The sequence below is a fragment of the Ctenopharyngodon idella genome, chromosome 21, assembly GCF_019924925.1.
Source record: "Ctenopharyngodon idella isolate HZGC_01 chromosome 21, HZGC01, whole genome shotgun sequence".
NCBI classification, from domain to species: Eukaryota; Metazoa; Chordata; class Actinopteri; order Cypriniformes; family Xenocyprididae; genus Ctenopharyngodon; species Ctenopharyngodon idella.
In genome coordinates this window covers 26962256-26974502 of record NC_067240.1, presented here as the reverse complement: position 1 = coordinate 26974502, position 12247 = coordinate 26962256, and the positions used below count along the sequence as shown (strand labels likewise).

General features: G+C 36.8%; 2 long non-coding RNA genes across 2 annotated transcripts in view; one reads left to right on the top strand and one right to left on the bottom strand.

Moving 5' to 3' along the window:
* LOC127504122 (uncharacterized) overlaps window positions 1–12247 on the bottom strand; it is a 1137365-nt gene that overhangs the window by 157104 nt on the left and 968014 nt on the right. The gene's annotated exons all lie outside the window — the stretch shown is intronic.
* On the top strand, window positions 3360–9373 carry LOC127504127 (uncharacterized). Its single transcript, XR_007927294.1, has 2 exons — window positions 3360–3514; window positions 8474–9373. It is a non-coding gene; the product is annotated as an uncharacterized LOC127504127 (long non-coding RNA).

The window sequence follows — 12247 nt, the reverse complement described above, 5'->3', positions numbered from 1 at the left end:
AGAAAAGACAATCTTTAAAGTTTGTCAAGAGGGAGTTCTATTCAGTTTTTTCCCCCAGATGTTCCTCTGATGTTATTTGGTAATTACTTTAAAATATTAACATGCCCTCAAATAGAATTATTGGCAGCCATGTGTCACGGGGTTGTGTAGTGCGACCCACAATAAAAATGTGTGACGCAGAATCGAAAGAAACGAGGAGACTTTAATGAAGTACCCTTCAAGATACTGTAACTACTATTAACAACACAGAACAACCATTATATATATTATACGTGGCCCTGGACCACAAAACCATTTATAAGTCGCACGGGTATATTTGTAGCAATAGTCAACAATACATTGTATGGGTCAAAATGATCGATTTTTCTTTTTATACCAAAAATCATTAGGATATTAAGTAAAGATCATGTTCCATGAAGATATTTTGTAAATTTCCTACCGTAAATATATCAAAAATTTATTTTTGTGAGTGGATTTGCATTGCTAAGGACTTGATTTGGACAACTTTAAAAGTTATTTTCTCAATATTTATTTATTTTTTTCGCACTCTCAGATTCCAGATTTTCAAATAGTTGTATCTCGACCAAATATTGTCCTATCCTAACAAACCATACATCAATGGAAAGCTTATTTTATCTCAATTAAAAAAAAAAGACCCTTATGATTGGTGTGGTCCAGGTTCACACACACACACACACACACACACACACACACACATATACATATAATGTAATATATATGTAAAATAAGTTGTTCTTTTTCTCTGTGTGTGTGTGTGTGTGTATATATAATATATATATATATATATATATATATATAATTTCATTAAAATTACGAATGGCATCTATACTAATGTTAGTCCTTTTGTCTCCCTTCTCACACTTGGATTTCTTATATCCCCAGGACTTCTAGATCCAGCCTCGGTCTAGCCATATGTTCCACTCCCTTCTATTAAATGTCGCTGTCCCATGACTACAATTGCAACTTGACTGACTGTCAAAGATTAATTTTCTGCATGCCGCTTCAGTCTTTCACATGTAACCTCACAAAACTCAGACACTTCATTCTCATGGTCCAGTAACATACTGTAGCTAACTAATTTTGACATTATGTATAGCCAGAGTAGAACTGGCCCCTTCAGTGTAGCCTGGTTCTCCCAAGTTTTTTTTTTTTTTTTCCCATCTTTCTCCACAAGTTTTTTTCTTTCCTTTTTTGTTCCTTGCCACAGTTGCCTCTCGCTTGCTTACTGGGGGACTGAACTAAAGAATTATGGAATAACTTTACAGCAGAAAGTTGGGTTATATTATCAAGATCTTGTACGACAAGATCATGGTAATGATTTAAAATTATGTGTATTCTGAAAAGCGTTTCCCAAATACTCCTGACTTGACTTGAGACCAGACCAGGCAACATCAAAGAAAAAAAAAGCCCCGTCTACCAGTTAGGATGATGGGTGGTGATGAACATTGCGCTGACTTCCTGTACGCAACACTCGCAAACTATGCTTTGACTTCCTGTATGCCACACTCCCTCTTTTAGATGGCAAGGAACTTTATGATTCACCAAAATGTTTATGCAAATAGAAGCCTTCTAAGGGACAGCAAAATGATGACGTCAGTCCGGAACCCACAGAAGGTCAAATGAGTACATGAACAGAATGAGATACAGAATGATGTAATGCTCTCACGCAGGGCATATATTCACCACTACATATAACTGTTTCACATGCTTTCGATTCCCTTCAGTACGAGACAGCATTGAAACTGCTTTTCATCATCATTTTGTTCCATCACACACAATACTACAATAACAAAACTGTTTTTTTCTTCTTTCAGACGAACACAATCAGAGTTATATTTAAAAATATCCTGGCTCTTCCAAGCTTTATAATGGGAGTGAATGGGGCTCGAGATTTTGAAGCCCAAAAAAGTGCATCCATCCATCATAAAAGTAATCCATACAGCTCCGGGGGTTAATAAAGGCATTCTGAAGTGAAGTTGAAAAATATCCATAATTATAACTTTATAAACTGTAATTATTAGCTTCCGGTAATGTCCGTCCGCACGTTCACGATAGAGTCGAGTTCCGGCGTATGACGTAGGATGCAGGAGTATCGTAAGCTTCAAACAAATAGGGCTGGGCAACAAACTCAAGCTCCTCCGACATTTCTCTTTAAAAATTCTTGTTTTAGACTTAATTCGTGACCGGTGTTTTGTTTTGCTCTATCTTCTGCGCTTCCATGTTCATCAGTACGTCTTACGTCGCGTCAGGGGTCACTCTTCTGCCGGAACTAGGCTTGTGTTTGATCGTTAACAGAATCTAGTGATTACAGTTTATAAAGTTGTAATTATGGATATTTTTCTTACAAAAGCCCATCGTTTTCGCTTCAGACCCCCCTGGAGCTGTATGGATTACTTTTATGATGGATGGATGTGGTATTTTGGACTTGAGCCCCATTCACTGCCATTATAAAGCTTGGAAGAGTCTGGATATTTTTTAATATATCTCTGATTGTGTTTGTCTGAAAGAAGAAAGTCATATACACCTAGGATGGCTTGAGGGTGAGAAAATTATGGGATAATTTTCATTTTTGGGTGAACTATCCCTTTAACTTAAGTCTTCAGTTACAAGAAAATAAAAAGAGTCAAGAAAAAAATGAGTTTGACAATGAAATATTGATTTCATACTAAATGAGAATGAAAAAAATACAGTAATTTGTTTTATAATTTTATAATTCTTTTTCAATAAAATTTTATCATATATGAAAATAGTTCATTGTATTTAAAAAGAGAATATCTTTCATTTTAATTTTTTTCTTCATCAAAAAATAATAAATAAATGAATAAATAAATAAAAAACGCATCAAACTGCAAATGTAATAAATTACAACAAAATGGGATGGAATTATTCTTTTTTTTTTAATAGCAACGTTTTGCAAATAGCTAAAATAGTATTAGACAAACCAAATTCTCCTGTAAAAGACACCTCAGCTAAATTCAACTTGAGAATTTTGCAAGAGTCCCTGTCCAAGGTATTGCCTGTGAACTAAGATGCTTAGTGAAATTCTTGAGATCTAAAGGGACTGTCCCTTGTAAGGTGTGACTAACACACACAATTCCCAGCCAGGTGAAGGGAGAGACCCAGGGGAAATTTATAGAGAGCTGATAAACTCTGGCCACCCGCACACCCGACACACTCTCAAAAAGACGTACAGACGAGCACAAAGGTCTGCCATGTGCAGACACAACACGCTGTGAAGCGCTTCTGCAACCAAGGAAGTCACTTTTTCCGTATTCTTAGAATTCGGAGTAGACTACAGCAGGAGGAAGGATGTGGAGCAATAGACAGTTTGCGTGAGACGTCAAGTGAGGAGTTCAGTGGAAATTGGTATGGTTGTACAACAGGTAGGTTTCTGAGCCAAGAAATATCTTTGTTAGAGTTTGAACGTGTCTGTTGAAGAGCTCAGAGATGTGCAGCGCCGCACGAACAACAATGAATGGCTCACTGAGATGAGGTAAGTAAATTCTAGATGGACTCGGGCTAGTCATCAAATTGTTGTTTATCTATTGTACATTTTGTAGCTACAACTACCTGCAGCTGTAACTATATCTTTGATAACTTCATACGCAACCGTACCTAAAAAGAGAAATTGTTTGTTTATAAACAAAGAAAAGAGCTTTCCATTAAAGCAACATACTAAGCAATGTTTCCTCAGTCACAAATATTGTGACAGACCCATTAAAAAGAGTACATTTTCTGTCCAGTTTGTATCCAGTAAGCGTGGATGCGTGGAAATAACCTAATATGCATGCATAATAAGGACATGGTATTCCCCCTAACAGACACCATCAGTTTCACTTTTTCTGAACAGCTCTTTCAAAGAGAAAGCAAAGAACAGCCGCAGAAGAATAATGTGACACTTTAATGGCTGTCAAGGTGGATTATTATGAGTGGACCTGCAAAGAACATTCATGACATGATTATAGGATGTTTTGTGGACGTGGAAGATGAGTAATTTTATTTTATTGTGTTCACTACTCTAATGGGAAAATGAGTATGTAATGTGTAAAATCGGGGATCGTTCTGATGTCATTTGCTTACTCAGTACTCAGTGTAGAGTCTGTTGATATCAAAATGCAGCTACATCTGATTACTGGGTCAGTAAAGATTTCACATGCTTCAATCAGAGGTTCTTCAAGAAAAACTAGAATTTATATTTTGTACCTATATGATTCTTTCTTTCTTTCTCTCTTCACTGGCATGAATGAGGCGATCAGGACTGCTTCTGTAATATTACGCTTTATAATCAATGATGTAGTACCCAGTTCATGTAACAAAATAAACATTTTGTCAAAAATGAGTCTTACATAGTCATTCTGTTAACATTCACAATGACAGACAAACGTTCAAGGAACCCTTTTTATGGTTTAGTCAAGTATACTACAGTTTTTTTTATTCGTTTGGGTACTATTTTCACAAGTAAGGTGTACATTTTCAAAACTCAAAATCCCAAACCGGTCACACTTTTAACACAGCTAGTCATTCTTTCAAAACCTGATCTCATGCTTTTATTGCAGATATACACATTTTCAGTCCACATAATCTTCAAAACACGAGATTATTTTAATATGTAATGAGAACATTTGGTTTAACCACAGAAACACAACAGTATGATCTTTCAATTTAGTACAATCAGTTCAATTTAATAGCAAACTGCAAGATACGTGTTTCAAATCTTGTTGCTGAAATAATTACAGTAACACAGATGCCACATTACAAAATACACTTACATTACCTCACTCAGGCAACATAAAATCCATAATGTTTGTAGAAATATCTCTTTGATCCTTTTAAATTGCTTTGGCACAATTTTCTCAAGCAAGTGTTAAATTTATAAAACTCTTAGTACTAATATCACAACAGATCATCAAAAGTGCACTTTTTTCAAACATTTCAGCATGTTTTAAATTGTGTTAGTATAATACACAAAATCAGAAAGTATCCTTTTCACTACACAAAATAAGTGTTTATAAAATAAATGTTTCATTCACAGTAACTGCCTTTCTTAATGCTATTACTATCAAACTTTTGATTTGCATCTCTTTAGTTCAGTTTGATACATTTGTCTATTGTTTAATCCAATGGTTTCACTTTATTTTGATGGTCCACATTCTGTAGACAATAAGTAACGTTGCACCTACATGTCTACTAACTCGTGTTAGTAGAGTATTAGTAGACTGGTAGGGTTAGGGTTAGAATAAGTTAACATGTAGTTGCAAAGTTACTTAAAGTCAGTAGTATGTTCAAAGAGGACCATCAAAATAAAGTGTTACCAATCCAACTGATCTTAATGGTTAATCAATGAATCATTTAGTACACCTATAGATTTCTATAGATACAGATAGAAATAGTTTCTACTTTGTTAGCATTTTCTGATACAAATAACCAAATGTAATTAATTATTTTTACATTAAAAGTGATTTATGTATATGATAACCACTATATTCAAAGTGTGTGTGTGTGTGTGTGTGTGTGTGACAGAGAGAATTGAAATTTGTGAACGCAGAGCAGGATAGAGTACAATGGAGAGGAAACAGTCAGTGACTGTATAACATTATATTGATCAGAGATGAGTCAGAAGAAGGGAGACAGATGGCATCAAATACAGCAGTTTACATGCAGTATGCCATGTGATACTGTAAACAGAGGTATTACCATGGTAGAGACTGCCACATTGCTGTAATTCACCCTCATAAAGATCAACTACAGTATAGATTCAGTCATATGGCACAGTGAGAACGTTGACTGTATTGACAGCAAACTCTGTTCTAGTACAAAACCTCATGGTTAACCATTATTAAGCATTAAGATCAGATGGATTAAATAATTGGTAACACTTTATTTTAGGGTCTTTTAACTAGCTGCTTATTGACATGCATATTACTAGAATATTGCCTATTTATTAGTACTTATTAAGCACATATTAATGCTTTATTCTGCATGACCTTATTCTACATTCTTAATCCTACCCAATACCTAAACTTAATAACTACCTTACTAACTATTAATAAGCAGTAAATTAGGAGTTTATTGAGGGAAAAGTTGTAGTTAATAGTTTATATGTGTTCCCCTTTACTAAAGTGTTACCAAATAATCAAACAAAGCAAATGTATCAAACTGAACTAAAGAGATGCAAATAAAACGTTTGGGTAACACTTTAGTATAGGCATGCTATATAGTATATATGCATGCTAATAAGCAGCTAGTTAAAAGACCCTAAAATAAAGTGTTACCAAAGTTTGATAGTAAGAGCTTTATGAAAGGCAGTATGAATGAAACATTTATATAGATGAAACACTTACTTTGTGTTGTGAAAAAGATACTTTGTGATTTTGTGTATTGTACTAACACAATTGAAAACATGCTGAAATGTTTGAACAAAAAGTACCTTTTTTATGATGTTGTAAGATTAGTACTAAGAGTTTTGAAAATGTAACACTTGCTTTTGAAAATTGTGCCAAAGCAAATAAAAAAACTGTAATTTCTCTTTTGAAAGCTACAGTTAAAGGATTAGTTCACTTGAAAATGATAATTACCCCAAGCTTTGTTCACCCTCAAGCCATCCTAGGTGTATATGAGTTTCTTCTTTCTGATGAACACAATCTGAGAAATATTAATAAATATCCTGACAAATCCAAGCTTTATAATGGCAGTGAAAAGGATCAATGAGTATGAAGCTCAAGAAAGTCTATCCATCCATCCATCATAAAATCCATTCTGAAGCAAAGCGATGCATTTTTGTAAGAAAAATATTCATATTTAACAAGTTATAAAGTAAAATATCTAGCTTCCACCAGACCGCCTTCTGTATTCAACTTACAAAAAGAGTGTAAAACTCTCACTGTTCAAAACGCTTACGCTACGTCCTACGCCTTCCCTATTCAAATTACAAAAAAAAAGTGTAACTGATGCGTCATTGCCATTTAAATGCCACACTCATTTACTGACTCTTATACATAAATTCATCACTTAGAAATCAAAACTCGATGTTTTGAGAAAGAAAGAAATTGGTTTTAGCCCCTTGCATTATTGTTTATAGTGTAGATATGAGTATATATAATATATATATATATATATATATATATATATATATATTATATACACACACACACACATATATATACACATATATATATGGTAACACTTTACAATAAGGTGCATTAGTTAACACGAACTAATAATGACCTGCACTTCTACAGCATTTATTAATCTGTTTATGTTAATTTCAACATTTACTAATACATTATTAAAATCAATTTCACACAAATTGCAAATCATGTGAACCATTTTCTCAAAACACTACGCACAGAATTCTCAGATGTTTTCATAATAGTTCATACATCCAACCAAAACTCCAAACTCAAAAATCAATCACAGCTATTTTTATTGGCTTTACACAAATCACAAACATTCATGTACCATTTGTCCAAACACAACAAACAAAACTCTGGAATTTGTCATATTATCAAATGCACATATTATGTTCTCAATTAGCCCCAAACTGATATCTGCTTGATTAATAACACACACAACACAGGACATGCAGTTTTCCACAAATGTTTACGCACATTTATCACAATCGCAATATGTAATGGGGGAATGTAAAAGGGAAAGTATACAAAGAGCAAGAAAATATGCAAAAGAAGGGGAAAATAAAGAGGTGTAAGCGTAGAGGTGGTGGTGTGGGTAGAGGAAGGGGTGGGATGAGAAGGAAAGACAGAGTGGAACGATAGAAAGAGATCATATAGAGAGAAGGAAGTAAAAAAGGAGGATAGGAGAAGAGCTGTGTATAGTGGAGGACACTGGTGTAGTGGAAAGAGCAAGAGTAGAAATTGTAAGAAGACATGGACATAGTGAAAGTGGACAGCAGGGTGGAAGGGGTGAAGGAGAGGTGGATTTCAAATGAAATCAGAATTACTCTAATTCAGTGCCTCTTAATCCTGGACCTGGGGAGCCCTGTCTGAGGGTATGGGGGATTTTGGATTCAGCCCCCATAAAATGTTTATATATAATGTATGTATATAAGAAATGGTTTTATTTATAAGAAATTCAAGATAAAATACTTTGGCATAATGTTATGTTTGAATATACATATAAACAAATTTTATAAATATCTGTAGTTCTAAAGCTGTTGATAATTGAAAAACTTTTGCCCGCAATTTGTATATTCTCAAATGTCAGGGTGGCACAACTGCAAATATTTTATCATCAACTGACAAGGTAATAACTGTCACAGATCCGCCATGTCTGCACTACATCTCCCATCATCCCCCCCTGGCTCTCACCTGCATGCACTTCACCATCACCTCTCCTGAACACTAATCACTACTCACCTGATTACGTTCTTCATCTCAGTTGTCAATAAACTCCTGTTAACCTTCATCTCTGTGTTCCAAACATACTTCCATAACAGAAGACTCCAGTCATCTCCAGTCCAATCCAAATCAAAGCTAGCTCCAGCCCCTGTATCTGCTCCAGAAAGTTCTCCAGAGTCCACTCCAGTTTTTATGTCTGCACCTGAAATTGAAGTGCGTCCCAACATGGCCGCCAATCCAGAGTCTCGTCCCAAGAAGGCCGACTTCAGAGTCTCGTCACCCAAGCTCAGCCCAGAGTTGACTCCAGCCCCTGAGTTCTGCCTAAAGGAGTCCAACCCAGATATGGCTCCTGTTCCTGAACTCCGTCCTGAATCCACTCTATCCCCTGAGTACATCCCAGTGTGGGGGGGTGGGGGGTAGGGGTAGGGGCGGTCTACCTGTCCACGGCCAAGGAGGCACCACCTAAACTGCTGGTTCCACCCTAGGCTCCTGCACCGACGGCTCCTCTCCGGTCTCCTGAACCGCCGGCTGCACCCCGGTCCCCTGAACTGCCTGTGCTGCCATGGTCCCCTGAACTGCCCGTTCCGCCATGGTCCCCCTAATCTGCCTGGAACGCCATGGTCCTCCGAATGACCTACACTGCCCTGGCCCTCTGAGTTGCCGGCACCTCCCTGCACTCGATATAAAAAAAATCGGGTAGATTTGGCTATATATTGGGTGTATGATGTGTGTGTATATCACAAAGTATATGCCTTTCTCCACTGACGTTAAGGTGTTTAAATACTGATTAAAAACAGCTAATTTCAAGTATGGGTAGATATACATTTACAAATATTTGGTAGCACCTGACAAAAGTAAAAAAGAAAAGAATTTAAACACTGAAATGATATGTAACAACTTAAACTTGCTTAAGCACATTGTTCATGACTCAAAATCATTACATCAGTTTTGAAAAGGTGTGGGTTGTGGGTTTTTTTTTTTTTTTTTTTTTTTTTTTTTTTAATTAAATACCTGTTGGAAAAACATTACATAAACGTGTATTTCCGTTAGTGTATTTGTACATCTACAGCTGAAAGTGTTGTAAAACCACTAGAGAATACACTTGTAGTTTTGATGTTAGTATTTACTTTTAATAAATGCATGATTAGAAAGAAATGCAGTGCTTTATTTTGCAGTAAAGTTGAACTGTTTGGCGAAGGTGTTTAGATCACTGTGTTAACTGTTTTGAGAGCAGTTACATTACTTTGGAGAAATGTGTCAAAACGACTGCGAAAAACTGTAACGGTAACAAAGATTAACAATTACAGTAACAAATGTACAGTATTGCTCATGGTTAAATCATGTTAGTTAACTAATGTTAACAAATGAACCTTATTGTAAAGTGTTTTTCTGTTTTGAAAAGTTTTTCTGAATTGCTAAAACACGAAATCCCATTCTCTGAAATTCTCAATAGCCTAAATTTGTCGGATAAATCACTCATTCTGCAAAACCTTAAACAAGTTAAGGCAGTTAGACACTGTTTGCAAATCTCATGCACTCTTTTCGCAAAACTCTAAACACATTCTCACTCACTACAACACATTTTGCACTGTGATGCACTTGTGTTGCAAAACGGTAAACACAAGCAACAAAAGTTGTCATAGTTTACGCACAACGATACAGAATTGTTCACACTTATTTCCAATGATGTGATTAAACCAACTGTATGAAATATAAGCCAGGTCAGAGTGCACAGATGCTGAATGATATCAACAATAGATGGAAACAATAGGAAAAGTAGAGGAGAAAGACTGTGAGCAAGAGGTGGTGGACAAAGAGGAAAAGGATGAGGAAGCGCAAGGTGTGAAGAGTGTTATCAAGGCTGGATCCGGCACACTAGAGGGTTTTTCCTTTTGTCTGGCAAGAGACAAGATTGCCTGTGATGTGGACAACATCCTCAACACAATTTAATAATTTTCATCAATATTATTGATTTGTGTAGGATTTGAGGGCGAACCAGACAAATGAATCTTCCAGATGATTCATTCAAACATAATTCCACGCAAAAACTCAACACTCCAGACTCCAAATCAACAATCTAGGACCATAAACGAAGTGGGCTCCAGCCCGTCTGAGCTATCTACTCTACAGTCTTGCCTGCCTCAAAACTTCAAACTTCAGCCACGAGGGAGACTCCACTCCTCCGCCAATACACCCACGTGATTGGCTTCCCAAGACAACGTCAATCCAGACACTAAAAAGACCTTCAACGAATGCAGGAAAGACCTTCTCCAAGCAAAAGACGACAATCGGAGAATCCCCATTTAAAGCGACAGACGCAAGTATATACCTCCAGATTCTAGCTGAACTGGTGCATTGACATAAAGTCTAATAACCCACCTAAGAAGCGATGGAAGGGTTAAATTAATGATTGATGGTTCATTCAGATCAGGTCTTATTACAGTTTTTTTACGATTGCTTACACACTAAAATTAAAAATAACACAGAGTTACTGAAACCTTACACTCAAGGAGCAAAACCTTAGCTCAGATCTGCACAACTATGAGCACATTCTCAGCCTCACACTTTTTGCAAAACACTACACACATTGTTTTGCACAACACTAAACACATTTCTCTACATTTGACACAGAAATCTAACATAATGTCACTTCTTTGCCATTTCAAGACACTGCTTTCCAAAATACCACCCCTATAAGCTAATTGATCAAACATGGCCGTCAGGTGTGCAGACACTTACAGTTTTTCTTGATCCCAAATGACAACGTACCTGAGCTACTCTGGGCCGTCTATCTGATCTGTGGGAATGAGTGTGTTGTGTAGAGTGCCCAGGAATGTGATCAGATGGGCAGTGTTGTAGGGGCCAAGGGTAGCATGGTGATGGATGACGCCGTGGTGGGTAATTGCTGCACACATTGTGATGTTCCCTCCACGCTGGCCAGGGACTTCAACAATGGCACGCTGGCCGATGATATTCCTTCCCCTCTTTCGTCTTTTTGTGAGGTTGAATCCAACCTCATCAATGAAGATGAACTGGTGCTCCACTGCAGCCACCTCTAGCTCAGGGACTCTCTGAAACACACATGACAATATCAGAAATAGACATGGAGTGGTCACTATTGTGAAGCACAATCATTATGATTACAATACTGAAATATGTATAATTTACACAGTGTTGAGAGCATGCGTCAATTGTGGGATTGTATAGGACTCACTTGCACATAGTTATATCGCAATTCTTTGACTCTTTCTGAATTGCGTTCAAATGGCACCCTGTAGACCTGCTTCATCCTCAGATCATTTCTGTGCAAGACACGGTCCAGTGTTGATAAGCTTACCCTGTCAATATTTGGAAATATCTCATTGTTTTCTATTATTTTTCTTTGTATTTGCCGTAATGTTATGGCGTTATTTTCTAAGACCATGTTCATGACTGCAGTTTCCTGTTCAGGAGACAGAACACGTTCCCAACCACCTTGTGTAGGTAATCTTTCAGTTCTGCCAAACAAATAGTAAAATACTGTAAATACTGTGTAGGAATACAAAGTAGGAATACATTTCCCAAATACTTGAAACATACTTTACTTTTACAGTCCTACATAACAGTCCACAGGCAATTCGGTACTACTGTACTCATTGAGCACTGTATTGATTTGCAGTAATGCAATTTTCTAGTGTGAGTAGATTTCTTACCTATTCTCATTTCGGAAAGTCCGGATGATGGATGCTACAGTGTACCTGCTCAAATTTGGCTGTACCCTTTGCCCAGCCTCCCTCATTGTTAGACCATGGTCAACCAAAGTGGTTTGGATCTCATTAGAGATTACGGTCCTTGGCCTTCCTCGTCCCCGTCCTCCCCGTCCTCCTCCTCTT